Source organism: Armigeres subalbatus, chromosome 2, assembly GCF_024139115.2.
Source record: "Armigeres subalbatus isolate Guangzhou_Male chromosome 2, GZ_Asu_2, whole genome shotgun sequence".
Lineage (NCBI taxonomy): Eukaryota > Metazoa > Arthropoda > Insecta > Diptera > Culicidae > Armigeres > Armigeres subalbatus.
Window position 1 is genome coordinate 411,489,920 of NC_085140.1, and position 17,952 is coordinate 411,507,871.

Genomic DNA, 17,952 nt, shown 5'->3' on the forward strand with positions numbered 1-17,952 from the left:
CATTTCCAGTAAAAAGTGATAGGTAGAAGTGAGAAATGAGCAATGAGAAGAAGGAAGTGATAAGTGAGACGCCTCACTCCTGTTTTCCCACTTATTTTTTCCTATTTCTTACTTTTTATTTCTCAATTATCAATAATCACTTAACATGTTTAACATTCACTATTGCTTTTTGGCCATGCGTCATTTTGTTTAATGTTTGCCTATGATCCGATCAACAAACGGCGTCGACATTTTAATCCGTTCAACCAAATGGTATTGCGGCCAAATGAACTGTTTGGCTAAAGGACATTCTCTACCATATGACTCGTTCTGCTAAATGACATTTTCGGCCAAATGTCCCTTCCTGCCAAATGACCATTTTAGCATCATGGCATTTTCTATAAAATGATTAATTCGGTCAAACAACATTTCTGTCACCGTTATCTGTTCGGTCCAATTTTCGGACCCTTTCTGCCAAACGCCTAAACGTAAAACATGTTTGTCTGGCATAAGGCGAGTTAAGTACTAATCTGCCGTAATCTGAAAAATGTGAAAAATGCGCCAAATTATAACCTACATGTTTCCATGTTTCTGTTGAAGATCTCGATGGGTACTACTTATTAACATCATATTTGAAAATGGCGTATACGCCACTTTGTCAGATTATTAATAATAATTCGCTAATAATTTTTGCGACGATTTCGGCCAAATGATCATTTCGACCAAACGGCATATTCGGCCAAATGGCACGTTGGCCCATATGTCCCGTTATCAGCCTAAATAAATTGTTGGCCTAATAATCCAATTCAGCCAATTGGGATTCGGTAGGAAGATTTTCGGCTTAACACGGCAGAAAATGAAAAATGATACAATACAAAAATAACGTCACATGATTTAGGGTGAGGGGGTCTAAGATTCTGTGACAGTTCATATACTAGGTATACAAAAAACGTGACAGAGGGGCAGGTCTAATAATCTCTAAAAATAGAGGATGTCATATTTGAATCGCCCCCAAGTCACATACAATTTGAACACTTGTTACATATTACCCATACTGCGGCTAACCGCAAGTCAGCCTTATCTGAATCGGAAATCAAACAAATATGATTTCGATGGGCGGAAACAATGAAGGTACAGTCATTGGCGTAACTACAGGGGGGCTAGGGGGGGCTATAGCCCCACCTAGGATCTGGCTAGCCCCCCTAGAAAAATTGTTACTTTGTATAAGTGTTGCACATATCTAATCCACTGATTATATACGGGGGTAAATGCAGAGAAAAGTTTGTCTTCATTATCCAATCCCTCTCTTCGAAACACTGCAGCAAGTTCAATCTATTCGTTCAAGTTTTTGAACTGCCAGCAATTGTTGTAAGGCTTAGCTCACGACAAAATATGGACCCCTCAAAACACGTTATAACTTATGAAATACCTCATCAACAAGTGAATCAAAAATATATTATTTATTAGTATATGGATAATGGACAATTCCGTGAGATTTTCAAGTTTTTCCAGGGTTTAGGGAGTAATTGTAATCTAAATCGAGCGTATGATCTTGACCTTCCTAACTAATACCAATCCTTAAAGCTGCAGCGCATTTTAATTATCACTGTAGGCTTCTTGAGAAAGGTTCGGTAAAACTCTTAGATTTAAAGTAGAGGTAACTAAAAGTTGAATAAAAAGAACTTTGAATTCTTTCGGATGGATTTTAGAAACTCCGCATACTATTCAATTCTCTAAACTCATATTGTCACTGCAGCAATGAAACCAGTGAAAATGTCTCAGTAGGCGTGAAACAGACCTACTGAGAGAAAAGATGTGTTAAATGTTCCTATATGTTAACAAATGCTCCTATAAGTTAATTTGTTGCAATTTTTCAACTAAATTGAAAATTAAGGACCAATAAGTTGTATTGGGATGTAAAACTGATTTTTTTAATCATCCTAGAAGTTATTCTAACAGAAAAGAAAGGTTAGTTTGTTGTGGTCAGATCGCTGTTTGAAAGCTCGTAGGAATTGTCAGGCCACTGAATTGAAAGCTGGCGAAAAGAGTTTAACTAACTAATATTTAATTTGTATTCTAGGTTCGAAGCAAATAAAAAAATCCGTTAAAAATCAGGATCGTGCTTCACATTCTATTTACGGCGAGCGCAACACCTATGGTTTTCTGAACCTATCAAGGATTTTTGGAATTCTACGAGATTTCTAGATTTTTGTAACAGAGCTGAGCGTCGATGAACATCATTTGAAATATTCAAGTCGTCCATTGATATCTGGTAGACCAACAATATTCATCAGTTGAATCGAGCGAAAATAGTAAACTTTCTGTGTTATGAGTGTTAAAATAAAAAAGTTTAAAAAAAAGTTAGCCCCCCCTAGAATTTTTCATTAGTTACGCCAATGGACAGTGCAAGGAAATAACTTGAAGATATTTAGGTTCTTAAAATCCAGTTCATATCAGAGCCATTGTGACTGCCCTCCTGAAATCTCTACCTACGCTCATGCCCTTTTGCCACCGATCTGAACAGATCCTGCCAGTGACGCTGCTTCTTCCAAGCGTGTATCAAATTTAATGGTTATTAATTTAAGAGAAAAAATATTGCTTCCAAGACCATTCATGATTTCAATTACCTACCCACGTAAAAAAGAACCCAACGATTCTCTTCTCGAGCTAGCATTTCCATCTTTCTGCGAAGCGCATTTTGTGCGGCAGCGGGTTCTAAACTTGCCCTTGAACATCGGGCCAACATTTCTTAGTGTTTCTAATGACACTCACGATTTGTCGCTATCGGCGTTCGACCATTCGGTGTGCGGCGGAAAACAAAATGCAAATTAGTGATCGAACTATTTGCACGATTCGCGGAATAGGTTGGAAAAAATGAACTCGGATCATTGCTCCCATTCGGCCCTATTCTAAACTATTGAAACACTCCGCAGCTTGTACGGTCGGCGACAAAACCATGAACACCAAATAAATCTCTCCTTTCATTCGCTCGAACCGAAAACCGCAATACCCTTAGGTACCACTTTCAAGTGATTGGAGCTGCGGTGATAAGGAATAATTTGTTCAACATCACTCCGGCCGGTCTTAGATGCAGAGCGTGGAAGAGATGAGAAGAGGTTTCCCCCATGTAACTACGACCTGGCGCAGGAACGCGAAAGACACCAAGCGAATCGATCATGGTGTCTATAAATTTTCCACCTGTCAATCCGTCGTCGTGGTCGTCGCCGGTCGTCGACATTGGACCCAGCCACGGCCGATGTGCGCGGGCGTGAGGAGACATGGTTGAAAATCGTGCCGCAGCCGCCGTCGCCACCTTCTGCCATGGCAAGCTGCTGAGTGGTGTCGGTATAGGTCGGTCGGTGTTGATCTCGATACAAATTATTAGCGAAGATCGTCGAGGAATTCCGCCGCAGTCCATTTCTGGGCGGCGATGGGAAGACTATTAAATAATTATGTTTCTGAATGGTGTTGCATCGAGAAAAATAGGGGAAGAGAGCGATGCACCGGGTCCTATCGGATGATCTCTAATCACGGTTCAACGCGAGACAAGCTGGAAGGTGTCTCTGTGTCGGCGTGACGATGGAGCGAACTCTATTTATGGTAAAATTCCTAAATGAAGACTGTTGCGAAGGGTTGTGCCGGAACGTTTTAAAACAAAATCGTTACTTGATCAGCGTTGAGTATTTGAATTTGCTCCGGAATGCAAAATCCTATTGTGCGTAGGAAAAAATGGTATATCATGCGAAAACAAAATCTTTAGCTGATTTCATTAAATTCGCAAAATGATAAAATAAACATATTGTCGAAAACAGTTTAAACAATCCAAGTACAATTGTACAACATGTGTGATGTACAACGAAGCGCACAAATGTTAACCAAACAAAACTAACTAAATCGTTGCTAAAAATGAACTTTTAATATTGATACTGATGCAGCAATATAGTTTGAAACTCATCACGTATCGTAATTAGCTTTACCACTGTTTCCACCAACAAACCCGCCCAGTTCCGAATTAACAAATAATCGCACAATTTTGGTAAATAAATGAAACACCGACACCTTATGGTTTCACTCTCTGACTGGCTCTGTTTCCGCAGTTGAGTATCCCGCTCCATGTAACTCCTGGCTGTCCACTTTCCTGAGCTCAAAAAAAAATCCCGACCATGAAGCAGATAATTTGCTAATTTTCAACAGCATTTCTTCGGAATGTTTGTTTTCGTTCCTTTCGCTTTTGGTTGCCTCATCCCGTTTGAGGTTGGTGGTCGGTATGACGGAAGAACGAACCAACCTGATGCAGGATCTCTGCCAGCGCGAAGAAGCCGGGTGTTGAAGGTCATATCTTCCTCCCGTTCGGGACCTCGCCGCTGTTTTGCGCATGCGGTGAGTGGAATACAAACAAGAGTGCAAATTAACGACCGAATGGAACATCGATAGCCTAATTAAAACTGGAAGGTATTAATTAAAATTTATTTTTTGACATTTTTACTGAATTACCTTTCACGTGACGACGGTGAAGGCGACGATTCAGTTCCAATAAGATAAGCTGCAGTTGCGCTGCTCTTTGGTGTGACATATGGTCACGAGTTTGTAGCTTTTTTACACCGCACAGTCCAGAAGTTCAAAAATTTATTGTGACTGCAAGCTTAAGATTGCTTATCACCGTAATTTGATAGCTCCCTGTTTTGCCTTTATCGCTGTTTGGGTGCAGAATAAGGCCTGAAGCGTAAAATTGGTACCCGATCATTTTCTTTAGTGGCAGTAAACATCTTAAAAGTTCTTGACCACTACGTCGATACCGATCAGCTCAAACGGTCCAATTTATTTTCCGTTTCACCCAAATGGAGGATCAGCCGCGTACCTGCCTGGGATCATAACGATCGAACTGCAGCCCAATAAAAGCTCCGTCATCGTTGAGTAAAACGCCATATTGCGCGCACTGCTTCGGAGTTGCATTTGATCCAGAGCAACATGTGTTTCGAAGATACCGAACGTGCAAGGGGAAAAGAAAGGTTCAATGTGGTTCAATTAATGAAATGCTTTTTGTACTGTGCCCTAAAATGGGTATCATTGTCGGATGTGGCACGAGCGAGCAACGATCGTCATCGTGACCCTGCTGTTTTCTAATTCCAAATATGATCGCCCTGATCTGATACGTTTGCTGGTCCCATTGACTGGTCCTGTACAAGGGATCAACCGTAATTAGATGCCAGATGGCACGTGTGCTGATCTGGTGGATGTGTAACAGCACGTGTGGGTGTAGTCTTGCCCTGTGACATTTTATTTAGGAACTTTTATTGATAGAACAAACACGGTAAACAATGTAACTGAGAAAATTCTGACATAGGAGAGCAAATAGAAATATATTTTGACGGTTACATAAAATTGATGTCATAATTGAGGTTAATCCATACATCCTACAATTCTGTATGACGTCTTGGCATGAAGAGAAAATATGGGATATTAATCCATGGGATAACGAATGGATTCCTTTTGAGATTCCAAAAGATTTTTTTTTTAATTACGAATGTAATCTTTTTAGAATTCCGAATGGAATCATTTTGGGAATCCGAATGGAATCCTTTTGGCATTCCGAATGAGTCATTCGGAATGACATCCTTTTGAGAATTCGAATGGGGTCATTTCCGTTTGGGTATTTGGGATTCAGAATTGAGGAGAGGAATTGTCATTAGATTCTAAGGGGTAAATAGGGGAATCGATTGGGATTTTTTCGGAACTTTCTAATATTCCGAAGGGATTAAATCTGGGATTATTTATGAAATTTGGATTCCTATTTGGATTCCAAAAATAATTCTCCTGTGATTTCATTTTAGATTTTGAACAAAATTCATTTGTGATTTAGAACGAAATTGATTGCAATTGATGAGTGATTTCCTATCGGAATCAGAGGAATTCCCTTTGAAATCTCAAATGATTTTAAATCAAACTCCCGAAAGATTCCTTTTGGAATAATTCACGTTGAAATCCCCGAACAGTTCTCTTTAGAATTCCCGAATCATGCTCTTCGGAATTCCCGAATGAATCATTTCTGGATTTTCAAACGATTCTCTTTTACATCCACGAACGATTCGTCTTGCAATCCCTGGACTTTTCCCTTCGGAATCTCCAAATTATTCCTTCAGCTAGTGTTACCAGACGTACTCTTTTAACAGTACATGTACATTTTTTGAGGCAGAAAAAATACATACTCTTCTTTTTCGGAGAAAATGGTCATATGTGTTCTTTTTAAATATTGTCTGTACCAACTTGATTTTCAAACTTAACATTGCAATGTGAATCAATTTTCCTTAGTTTGTACAAAAAAGTACGCTAAGATTATGTATGTCACGTTTAGAATTGAACGTATTTATTATTTTCATGATATTTAATTTATTTAACTGTTCCTAGACACGGCGAAATTTAAGATAGGTCTCCAGTTTTTTTTTCGAGAAATTCAGATATCAAAATTCTGGAAAGTAATGGAAGAGCCAGCCCTAGGCTGAAAATCTCTTGAAGAGTTTAAAAAGTCGGGAAGGCAGCACGATCATATCAAATATGACACTGACAAACTGCAAGCTGGACCGAGAACATTGTCCAACCATGCATGGAAATTGGGAACATTATTTAAACTTTCGTTATCATACTACAGGCTGCGTTCATTCAAGCTTTATAAACCTATTCTTCAGATATCAGGCTGTTTCATACCGTTTTGGCTCAAATCCCGTACACGACTGATATTCCATACACTGGCGTTTTGGCACCTTAAAACTTAAAATTCCATCGGTTTTCAGTTCTGATGATCAAGATTACAAATGAATTCAAGATCCTATGGAGGGACGAATAAAGCCAAAATGGCCATTTAAAAGCGAGCGATCGGAATATGAGCCATGTTCGGAATTTGGGTCAAAACGGTACACCATTTTTCCTATGAAGAGTTGATCTTTTCAATTTCCCTAATAAATTTAAAAATATTAAATAGTTTCTTTGGGATTAATTCTATGAATAGTTCTTCAACTTTTCACTTATATCTAGGAAAAGTAAATGGCTTTTACAACTCACGAAAGCGGTTGACACGCTATTTTGTCACAATAACTGTCGGTGTTAATTTTGTTGAATTCATACACATTCAGCGATACAATTTCATCCTACAAATATTAACAAAATTAAAACGTTTTGACTCAAATCCCGAACATAACTCATATTCCGAACACTGGCGTTTCAGCGTGCTAGAATTCAAAATTCCATCGGTTTTCCGTACGGAAGATCAAGATTACAATCAAATTCAACATCCATTTCATGGAAAGAACCATGCGATTAATGACGAAATGGTCATTAATATCCAGGTGCCCGAAATAGGAGTCATGTTCGGGATTTGAGTCCAAACGGTACAATATCAAACTTGAATTATAGATAAAAAAAATCATGAATTGTACTCTATTTCGATTATGATCGATTCCCTTCGGAATACCTGAACGGTTCTCATCAAAATCCGCAACAATTTCCTACTAAACTTTTTCAGCATTATCATTCAATCTCATCGTTATACTTCAAATTCATTCCAAAAATTCCCTTTGGAAATCCTGAAAGATTACGTTCTTAATTTTCGAACAATGTCCTTCGGAATCCTTATATAATTACCTTTCAAATCCCCGAATGATTCCCTTTTGGATCCCTCAACGATACCCTTTGAAATCCGCGAATGATACCCTTCGTAATCGCCCTCCCTAATTATCGAACGATGCTCTTAGGATTCCCCAAACAATTCACTTAGAAATCCTCAAACAGTTCTTTCCTGAAGTCCCGAATTATTACCTTCGACTTCCCCAAACAATTCTCTCTTAAATACCCGAAATATGGTATCTGTTCCTATATCAATAACAATAAGGCAATACGCATATGAAATGCATTGATTTCTCGCCCAATAATCAAGAAACATGAAAATAATTATGCTCGGCTTACGTAATTTCTAATTGAAAACAATTTCAATAACATTCAAAATTAGTTAATCCTATGCTTGTACCTATATCAATAATACTGTTTCCAACATTAAATACGCACACTATTACTTGTGTGTATACGTAACGATATGATTGCAGTGATGCCGAATTCTTCAATGTTCTGTATTTGAGTTGAAATATAATTACAAAATTGATGTTTTTGTTGTATTTTTTAACTTATCAGTTTAATTTTATGTTGTCATAGATTATCTTTCCGATATACCTTATTTTACAAACATAAGAGTTGAATTCACAGTGATAGTTCATTCATGCATTTTTGAAATAAAAATATAGGTCGGCAACCCTTGAGAGTACTGCAAGGCATGTAAACAGTTTGGAATACGGGCAAGGATAATTTAGACGTTGTTCGAAATAAACCTATATCAAACTATATCGCGGAAATCGCGTTGGTTTTGACGTTGGTGTCAAATCAGAATCTAAAATTGGGGACCGTCACGAAATTATGTAAGATTTTGAACGTTAATAGAGACTTTATCTTTCGATGGATTTTGGAGATTTATGTATCAATCGACTCAGAAACTTTCCAGCAATTTGTCAATTTATTTGAAACCTTTTGTTATTTACGATAAACTTTTGAAAATTTCATTTCTTGTCCTACTCAGTAAAAATATCAGAACTAACCAATCCCGTTCATGCATTCCCAACACGGACATCAGAATGCTGTAAGGTACGGGCCTTTTGATCCACCGTTTCATTTTCTCTGGGTATGGAAAGACCAGTGTTTCGCGCGCGCGTCATTTCTGTTCGAAGATCCGCGGAGAGCGGTCACGGAAAGCGGGAACGGAGCGGAGCGGTTTAGCGGAAAAAGGACTATCATCGGCGTCATCGACACTCCAGTAGAATTTTCTCACATGGTTCTGGATCTGGATTTTTTGCAGCAAATTGGGAAGGCGCATTATTAAAAATTAATTGGTTCTTTTCAGAACCTCAATTTTATAGAAGAAAAGGTCGAACCGAAACAAATTTTCACCAAAGAGCGAATCATCATCGTTTGTAACAGCAGACATTGATTTCTGCAGCAGAATCACAAGCACGCGTCGGACTATTGAGTGGTTGCTGTTAGTGATTCCGAAGGAGCATTATTGAGATTATTCAGTTCTTCTTAGGTCCAAAATTTTATACAAGGGAAGGGTAAGCCAAGAAAAATTTGGTTCAAAGTGAAAATTAATCGACTAGCCACAGCAGAGAGTTTCATCGGTTGTTTCTGCATCTGTAGCATTTAAGCCGCGGCATTCCAGTGCAATTTTCTCGAATGGTTCTGCTGTAGTTAGTTGGGCATTCATAAATATAAATCGATTTTTCTCAGTACCTCAATTCTATAGAAGAAAAGATTGAGCCAAGACGAATTTTCGTCAAAGTGCAAATCATAATCACAGCAGAAATTTGATAATAAAGAGGTGAGCCAGCCCAGGGCTAAAAATCTCTAAAATAAAAACCAAAAATAAGAAATTTGATTTCGGCTCCAAAATCACAAGCGCTCATCGGACTATTGAGTGGTTGCTGTTATTGGAAATTAATCGGTTCTTCTCAGGACCAACATTCTATACAAGGGAAGGTCAAGCCAGGACGAATTTAGTTCAAAGTGAAAATTAATCGATTGGTGACAGCAGAAAGTTGCCGTCAGTGGGAGATGCTACAAAAGTTTATTCATTTAAATGACATTAGTATCGGTAATGTGAAATTTTATTTCAAGATGCTGATATGGTTTTATCACTGCTAGTGTTTGAAAAGACGCTTTATGGAAAATGATTCGGTTCTTTTCAGAACTAAAATTTTATGGAAGAGAAGGTTGAGCCGAGAAAATTTATCTTCACAGTGCGTGCGTCAGAGGCAGAGACTTCAAAAATTTATGCGCATGCTGAAATATACTCCACCTCGCTGCTGCCATGACCGCCACAGAACACCGCGGAACAAGTAACCGGTAGTCCGAATGATGCGAACGAAATGGCTTGCGCGCGAGGATAAGCAGCTTTATTATACACAGTAAAAAATAAAAAGTAATATCACATCAGATTTGATGCACATCATCGCCGTCGTAAATATAATGTTTTATTACATCTGAATGACGTAATAAAAAGTTGACGTACTTGATATTTCGCCTTCAAATCGAATGAATGTAATTTATTTTCGACGTAATATGTTTGATGTAAATGAAAAAACGACGTAAAAACCGGTCAGGATGAATCCCGCTTTCTGGAGCGGGGTGGGGGGTATTCGGATTTTCTTCTTCTTACATTTTAAGAAGCAACATTTCAGAAGCAACAATTTTATTTTTTCAAGACGCATTTATTATATCCACAAATACTTATACAATATTGACCCGCTTTTGTTACACCCCGATTATGTCTACCCACGATTTTATCACGTCCCGATCAAGATGAATACAAACAGGTGTTTCAATCTGTCAATTTTATCATTCAGTCATCTTAGATTTTAGTATGGCAGAATCAGCAAGTTTGTTAGCGTTTTGCACTGGAAATGAATTGTTCACCGCAGGCACTTCTCCCAGGTAGGCACTGACGAAGTGGTTGAAACTTGGCGTAAGAATCTTGGTCCCGATTTAATCATGTTCTCGACCAGATTTTGTCATCTTAAGAAAAATGATAATTTTAATAAGTTCTTTTTATTTTTGTTAATAAACCCGTTCCTCTAGGAATTCCCCCAAGTTCCTTTAGAGGTACTTCCAGGAATTCCTCCGGAAGTTCATTCAAGAATTCTTCCGGAAGTTCCTCATGGAATTCCTCCAGGAATTCCTCCAGAAGTTCCTCCAGGAGTTCCTACGGAAGCTCCTCCAGGAATTCCACCGGAAGTTCCTTCAGGAATTCCTCCGAAAGTTCATTAAGGAATTCCTCCGGAAGTTCATTCAGGAATTCATCCGAAATTTCTTTCAGGAATTCCTCTACAAGTTCCTCTAGGAATTTCTCCAGAAGTTTCTCCAGGAGTTCCTCCGAAAGTTCCTCCAGGAATTCCTCCGAAAGTTCATTCAGGAGTTCCTCCGAATGTTCCTCCAGGAATTCCTCCGGAAGTTCCTTCAGGAATTCCTCCGGAAGTTCCCACAGGAATTCCTCCGAAAGTTCCTCCAAGAATTCCTCTGAAAGTTCCTCCAGGAATACCTCCGAAAGTTCCTCCAGGAATTCCTCTGGAAGTTCCTCCAGGAATTCCTTTGAAAGTTCCTCCAGGAATTCCTCCAAAAGTTCCTCCAGGAATTCCTCCAAAAGTTCCTCCAGGAATTCCTCCGGAAGTTCCTCCAGGAATTCCTCCGGAAGTTCCCCCAGGAGTTCCTCCGGAAGTTCCCCCAGGAGTTCCTCCGGAAGTTCACTCTAGGAGTAACTCCGGAAGTTCCTCCAGGAATTATTCCGAAAGTTCCTCCAGGAATTATTCCGAAAATTCCTCCAGGAATTATACTGAAAGTTCCTCCAGCAACTCATCCGGAAGTTCGTCCAAGAATTCCTCCCGAAGTTCCTCCAGGAACTCTTCCGCAAGTTCCTCCAAGAATTCTTCCGGAAGTTCCCCCTGAAATTCCTCTAGAAGTTCCTCCAGGAATTCTTCCGGAAGTTCCTCCAGGAATTCTACCGACAGTTCCTCCAGGAATTATTTCGAAAAATCCCCCAGGAATTATTTCGAAAAATCCTCAGGAAGTTCCTCCAGGAATTCTTCAGGAAGTTCCTCCAGGAATTCCTCAGGAAGTTCCTCCAGGAATTCCTCAGGAAGTTCCTCCAGGAATTCCTCAGGAAGTTCCTCCAGGAATTCTTCAGGAAGTTCCTCCAGGAATTCCTCAAGAAGTTCCTCCAGGAATTCCTCCGGAAGTTCCTCCAGGAATTCCTCCGGAAGTTCCTCCAGGAATTCCTCCGGAAGTTCCTCCAGGAATTCCTCCGGAAGTTCCTCCAGGAATTCCTCCGGAAGTTCCTCCAGGAATTCCTCCGGAAGTTCCTCCAGGAATTCCTCCGGAAGTTCCTCCAGGAATTCCTCCGGAAGTTCATCCAGGAATTCCTCCGGAAGTTCCTCCAGGAATTCCTCCGGAAGTTCCTCCGGAAGTTCCTCCAGGAATTCCTCCGGAAGTTCCTCCTGGAATTCCTCCGGAAGTTCCTCCTGAAATTCCTCTAGAAGTTCCTCCAGGAATTCTTCCGGAAGTTCCTCCAGGAATTCTACCGACAGTTCCTCAAGGAATTATTTCGAAAAATCCCCCAGGAATTATTTCGAAAAATCCTCCGGAAGTTCCTCCAGGAATTCCTCAGGAAGTACCTCCAGGAATTCCTCAGGAAGTTCCTCCAGGAATTCCTCAGGAAGTTCCTCCAGGAATTCCTCAGGAAGTTCCTCCAGGAATTCCTCCGGAAGTTCCTCCAGGAATTCCTCCGGAAGTTCCTCCAGGAATTCCTCCGGAAGTTCCTCCAGGAATTCCTCACAAAGTTCCTCCAGGAATTCCTCCGGAAGTTCCTCCAGGAATTCCTCCGGAAGTTCCTCCAGGAATTCCTCCGGAAGTTCCTCCAGGAATTCCTCCGGAAGTTCCTCCAGGAATTCCTCCGGAAGTTCCTCCAGGAATTCCTCCGGAAGTTCCTCCAGGAATTCCTCCGGCAGTTCCTCCAGGAATTCCTCCGGAAGTTCCTCCAGGAATTCCTCCGGAAGTTCCTCCAGGAATTCCTCCGGAAGTTCCTCCAGGAATTCCTCCGGAAGTTCCTCCAGGAATTCCTCCGGAAGTTCCTCCAGGAATTCCTCCGGAGTTCCTCCAGGAATTCCTCCGGAAGTTCCTCCAGGAATTCCTCCGAAAGTTCCTCCAGGAATTCCTCCAGAAGTTCCTCCAGGAATTCTTCCGAAAGTTCCTCCAGAAGTTCCTCCGGAAGTTCCTCCAGGAATTCCTCCGGAAGTTCCTCCAGGAATTCCTCCGGAAGTTCCTCCAGAAATTCCTTCAAAAGTTCCTCCACGAATTTCTCTGAAGTTCCTGCAGGACTTCCTCCAGGAATTCGTTCGGAAGTTCCTCCAAGAATTCCTCCGAAAGTTCCTCCACGAATTCCTCTGCAAGTTCCTCCAGGAGTTCCTCCGGAAGTTCCTCCAAGAATTCCTCCGGAAGGTCCTCCAGGAATTCCTCCGGAAGTTCCTCCAAGAATTCCTCCGGAAGTTCCTCCAGGAGTTCCTCCGGAAGTTCCTCCAAGAATTCCTCCGGAAGTTCCTCCAGGAATTCCTCCGGAAGTTCCTCCAGGAATTCCTCCGGAAGTTCCTCCAGGAATTCCTCCGGAAGTTCCTCCAGGAATTCCTCCGGAAGTTCCTCCAGGAATTCCTCCGGAAGTTCCTCCAGGAATTCCTCCGGAAGTTCCTCCAGGAATTCCTCCGGAAGTTCCTCCAGGAGTTCTTTCGGAAGTTCCCCCAGGAATTCTTTCGGAAGTTCCTCCAGGAATTCCTTCGGAAGTTCCTCCAGGAATTCCTTCGGAAGTTCCTCCAGGAATTCCTTCGGAAGTTCCTCCAGGAATTCCTTCGGAAGTTCCTCCAGGAATTCCTTCGGAAGTTCCTCCAGGAATTCCTTCGGAAGTTCCTCCAGGAATTCCTCCGGAAGTTCCTCCAGGAATTCCTCCGGAAGTTCCTCCAGGAATTCCTCCGGAAGTTCCTCCAGGAATTCCTCCGGAAGTTCCTCCAGGAATTCCTCCGGAAGTTCCTCCAGGAATTCCCCCGAAGTTGCTCCAGGAATTCCTCCGGAAGTTCCTCCAGGAATTCCTCCGGAAGTTCCTCCTGGAATTCCTCCGGAAGTTCCTCCAGGAATTCCTCCGGAAGTTCCCCCAGGAATACCTTCGGAAGTTCCTCCAGGAATACCTTCGGAAGTTCCTCCAGGAATTCCTCCGGAAGTTCCTCCAGGAATTCCTCCGGAAGTTCCTCCAGGAATTCCTCCAGAAGTTCCTCCAGGAATTCCTCCGGAAGTTCCTCCAGGAATTCCTCCGGAAGTTCCTCCAGGAATTCCTCCAGAAGTTCCTCCAGGAATTCCTCCAGAAGTTCCTCCAGGAATTCCTCCGGAAGTTCCTCCAGGAATTCCTCCGGAAGTTCCTCCAGGAATTCCTCCGGAAGTTCCTCCAGGAATTCCTCCGGAAGTTCCTCCAGGAATTCCTCCGGAAGTTCCTCCAGGAATTCCTCCGGAAGTTCATCCTGGAATTCCTCCGGAAGTTCCTCCAGGAATTCCTCCGGAAGTTCCCCCAGGAATACCTTCGGAAGTTCCTCCAGGAATACCTTCGGAAGTTCCTCCAGGAATTCCTCCGGAAGTTCCTCCAGGAATTCCTCCGGAAGTTCCTCCAGGAATTCCTCCGGAAGTTCCTCCAGGAATTCCTCCGGAAGTTCCTCCAGGAATTCCTCCAGAAGTTCCTCCAAGAATTCCTCCAGAAGTTCCTCCAGGAATTCCTCCGGAAGTTCCTCCAGGAATTCCTCCGGAAGTTCCTCCAGGAATTTCTCCGGAAGTTCCTCCAGGAATTCCTCCGGAAGTTCCTCCAGGAATTCCTCCGGAAGTTCCTCCAGGAATTCCTCCGGAAGTTCCTCCAGGAATTCCTCCGGAAGTTCCTCCAGGAATTCCTCCGGAAGTTCCTCCAGGAATTCCTCCGGAAGTTCCTCCAGGAATTCCTCCGGAAGTTCCTCCAGGAATTCCTCCGGAAGTTCCTCCAGGAATTCCTCCGGAAGTTCCTCCAGGAATTCCTCCGGCAGTTCCTCCAGGAATTCCTCCGGAAGTTCCTCCAGAAGTTCCTCCGGTAGTTCCTCCAGGAAGTTCCTCCGGAAGCTCCTCCAGGAATTCCTCCGAAAGCTCCTCCCGGAATTCCTCCGGAAGTTCCTCCAGGATTTCCTCTGGAAGTTCCTCCAGGAATTCCTTCAGAAGTTCCTCCAGGAATTCCTCCGGAAGTTCCTCCAGGAATTCCTCCGGAAGTTCCTCCAGGAATTCCTCCGGAAGTTCCTCCAGGAATTCCTCCGGAAGTTCCTCCAGGGATTCCTCCGGAAGTTCCTCCAGGAATTCCTCCGAAGTTCCTCCAGGAATTCCTCCGGAAGTTCCTCCAGGAATTCCTCCGGAAGTTCCTCCAGGAATTCCTCCGGAAGTTCCTCCAGGAATTCCTCCGGAAGTTCCTCCAGGAATTCCTCCGGAAGTTCCTCCAGGAATTCCTCCGGAAGTTCCTCCAGGAATTCCTCCGAAGTTCCTCCAGGAATTCCTCCGGAAGTTCCTCCAGGAATTCCTCCGGAAGTTCCTCCAGGAATTCCTCCGGAAGTTCCTCCAGGAATTCCCCGGAAGTTCCTCCAGGAATTCCTCCGGAAGTTCTTCCAGGAATTCCCCGGAAGTTCCTCCAGGAATTCCTCCGGAAGTTCTTCCAGGAATTCCCCGGAAGTTCCTCCAGGAATTCCTCCGGAAGTTCCTCCAGGAATTCCTCCGAAGTTCCTCCAGGAATTCCTCCGGAAGGTCCTCCAGGAATTCCTCCGGAAGTTCCTCCAGGAATTCCTCCGGAAGTTCCTCCAGGAATTCCTCCGGAAGTTCCTCCAGGAATTCCTCCGAAGTTCCTCCAGGAATTCCTCCGGAAGTTCCTCCAGGAATTCCTCCGAAATTCCTTCAGGAATTTCTCCGGAACTTCCTCCCGGAATTCCTCTCGAAAGTTCTTCCAGAAGTTCCTCCAGGAATTCATTCGGAAGTTCCTCCAGAAATTCCTTTGTAAGTTCTCCCAGAAATTCCTCCAGGAATTCCTTCGGAAGTTCCTCCAGGAATTCTCCGGAAGTTCCTCCAGGAATTCCTCCGGAAGTTGCTCCAGGTATTCCTCCGGAAGTTGCTCCAGGAATTCCTCCGGAAGTTCCTCCAGGAATTCCTCCGGAAGTTCCTCCAGGAATTCCTCCGGAAGTTCCTCCAGGAATTCCTCCGGAAGTTCCTCCAGGAATTCCTCCGGAAGTTCCTCCAGGAATTCCTCCGGAAGTTCCTCCAGGAATTCCTCCGGAAGTTCCTCCAGGAATTCTTTCGGAAGTTCCTACAGGAATTCCTCCGGAAGTTCCTCCAGAAATTTTTTCGGAAGTTCCTCCAGGAATTCCTTCGGAAGTTTCTCTAGGAATTCCTTCGGAAGTTCCTCTAGGAATTCCTCCGTAAGTTCCTTCAGGAATTCCTTCAGAAGTTCCTCCAGGAATTCATCCGAAAGTTGCTCCAGGAATTCCTATATATTCCTATAGGAACTCCTCCGAATATTCCTCCAGGAATTCTTCCTAAAGTTCCTCTAGGAATTCTTCCGAATGTTCCTGCGGATGTTCCTCTAGGAATATCTCTGTAGGAATATCTGATAAAATATCTGAAAGCACTTATGGAGAAATATCCGGAAGACTTCATGAAGAAAAATCCGGATGAATTCTTGTAGAAATATACGGTGGAATGTCTGTAGAAGTTCTTGGATGAATATTCGAACGAATATCTGGAGGAATATTGGAAGGGTTTTTTTGGAAGAATATCTGGTAGAATTGCCAGAGGAATATCTTGAAAAATAACTAGAGGAATTCCAGGGAGAAATCAATAGAAACTCCTTGAAAAATATCTCATATACAAATATCTTGGACGATTATCCGGACGAATTCCTGGTGTACTATACAGTTGACTTCCTAGAGATCCTAGAGATCCTAGAGGAATATCCTTAGGAGTTCATGAACGAATTCCAGAAGAAAGATTCCTGGAGGAATATCTGGTAGAATATCCGGAGGCTCTTATGGAGGAACATCGGGAGGAGTTCCTGGAGGAACTATCTGAAGAATTCCTGAAGGAGCTTCCTGAGGAATTCCCGAAGGAACTTCCGGAAAAATTCCCAAAGTAATATCCGGAGAAATTCCCGAAGGATCTTCCGGAAGAGTTCACGGAGGAACTTACCGAGTAACTCCTGGTGGAACTTCCGGAGAAATTCCTGGTGGAACTACCGAAGGATTTCATGACGGTACTTCAAAAGGTATTCGTGGATGAACTTCCGGAAGAATTCCTAAAGGAATGTCAGAAGGAATTTCTAAACGAACTTCCGAAGGAATTCCTGGAGGAACTTCAGGAAGAAATACTGAAGGAAATTTCAGAGGAATTCCAGGAGGAACTTCCGTGGAAACTACTGGAGGAACTTCCGAAGAAATTGCTGGATATTCTTTCGAAGGAATTACTGGAAATTCCCAGAGGAACTTCCGTAGGAATTACTGGAGGAACTTATGGAGAAATTTCTGGTGCAAATTTCGGAGGAATTCCCGGAAGAATTTCCGGAGAAACTTCCGAAAGAACTCGTGCACTTTCTCCAGGAATGGCTCCGGATATACCCCTGGATATTCCTCCGGTAATTCTTCCAGATATACTTCCGAGGAATATCTGAATAATCGGATAATCGGATTCCGGATAATCGTCCAAGAATTCCTTGGGATATTTAACAAGGAGTTCTTTTTGATTTTCTCCCTAGAATTCCTCTGCATATTCCTCCGGATATTCTTCCAGACAGTCTTCCAATATTGCTCCAAGTTTTCTTCCAGGATTTTCTCTCCCGATTATTTCTCAAAATATTCCCCCGGATCATTCTTCTGGAATTTGTCCAAGAACTCCTTCGGATATTCCTTCAGGAGCACCTTCTGATTTTCTTTCGAATTCCTTTTGATTTTTCGCCAGGAAGTCTTCTGAATAATCCTCCAAGAATTTCGCCGGATATTCCTCCATGAATTTTTTCGGAAGAATTCTTAGAGGAATATTAGAAGGAATTCCTGAAGGAATATACGGAGAAATTCCTAGTCGAGTACCGTTAAAAATCTGGAGGAATTTCCAAACGAATTCCTTGAAGAATATTCGCAGAAATTTCTGAAGGAATATCCAAAGAAATTCCTGGAGAAATATCCGGACGAATTCCTGGTGGATTAAACGGACAAGTAAACGAATAAAGGAATATGCGAAAGGAATTCCTGGTGGAATGTCCAAAAGTAAGACTCCTGTAAGAATATCCAAAAGAAATTCTGGAGGATTGTT